Consider the following 1,526-nt stretch of genomic DNA (forward strand, 5'->3'; position numbering starts at 1 on the left):
TATGGCTGGTGAGGGCCTGCTTCTTGGTTCATAGTTGGCAGTCTTCTCACTGTGACCACAAAGATAGAAAGGGCTGTCTTGAGTTTCTTATGATGGTACTAATGCAATTTATGAGGAAGTTACCATCATGATCATTTCTCAAAGGCAAAAACTCTGAGTTAGGACTTAAACCCAGGGTTCTGGAAACAAACTTTTATTCTATGGCATTTAGCTAGTAACAGGTGAGATAATGGTGCGTCGGAGCAATTAAAATCAGCCCCCATTGTTTAACTGCCAGAAATTAAAGTCTAAAATTATTTTAAGTAATTAAGTTGGAGAAGTAGCTTGGGGAGATTGATCAATACATAGAAAACTGTGGTGATAGTAATGGTTGTTAAAAGAAAGGTGAAAATGATGACCAGCCATCTGCTTAAAATATATAATCATATACAGTTCATGAACAGAAAGCTGAGTGTGACTGTTCTAAGTAATTCATAATCCTTTGCTCAGTTCTTATATCAGAGACATGCTTTAAAGCTGTAAACTATGTGCAGAATACATGGTTAGGTCTCAAGGCAGAATTGCCATGCCATACAATGGTAAGTCCAGACTGTGATTTATGTCCCAACTCCTTCGCAAAAAAGATTTTCAAGATATTTACTCAAATGACAGTGTAACTTAAAAAGAAGAAGCTCAGATACTTCAAAATTTATTGAACACAAAAATTTGAATTGACACTGAACAGTAAACCAAAGCTTACAGTGCAAGCAATACATCAAGTTATTTTTCTTGTTTCTATGATAAAATACCTGGTATTTTGGTTTGCAGTTTATGATACAGTCATGGCAACAGAAGAATGTAGCAGGTGATGACATTGTGTCCCCAGTAACAAGGTAGAGAGAGAAATGCAGTTGCTCATCTCCCATTTCTCCTTTTTATTTGATATAGGACCCAGTTCATGGGTGTGTTCTTCCATCTCAATCTAATTTAGACTATGATAAATCTTAGATGCCCTGGGGACATACCATCTATCTCAGTAAGTTTTTACTTACTTGTCAGAGACATACCAAGATGGCTCTTGTATAAGACAACTGGTTACATCTTGAGGTCCCCAGCATAAAAAGGATTTGGAGGCCTAGTATGTCTCTTTTTTAGCCACTTCAGGACCAAGTCTCTGGCTCATGTGTCATATAACATAAAATATTGAGAGGTCATGAGTAAGGGAGACTAGAGTAATGTCAAATGGTGGTACAAGCAACTCTTGGGTGACCTGGTCTTACAGATTCTGTAATATCAGAGTTGTCTTTGTATATAATTTAAGGATAGTCCTCATGGCAGGATTGTCATGCAGCATCCTGGACTTTTGGGGATGAGCCATGCTATCTCTAGTAGGCAATTATATGTCTTTCTACAAGCAGCTTCTGGTGTGTTTCTGGATCTGGTTACAGATGATGACAACTCATGATATGCTAAGTGACTTCACCTGGAGACTAGTTATCAACACACACACACACACACACACACACACACACACACACACACACACA

The sequence above is a fragment of the Grammomys surdaster genome, unplaced genomic scaffold (assembly GCF_004785775.1).
Source record: "Grammomys surdaster isolate TR1022 unplaced genomic scaffold, NIH_TR_1.0 125690, whole genome shotgun sequence".
Lineage (NCBI taxonomy): Eukaryota > Metazoa > Chordata > Mammalia > Rodentia > Muridae > Grammomys > Grammomys surdaster.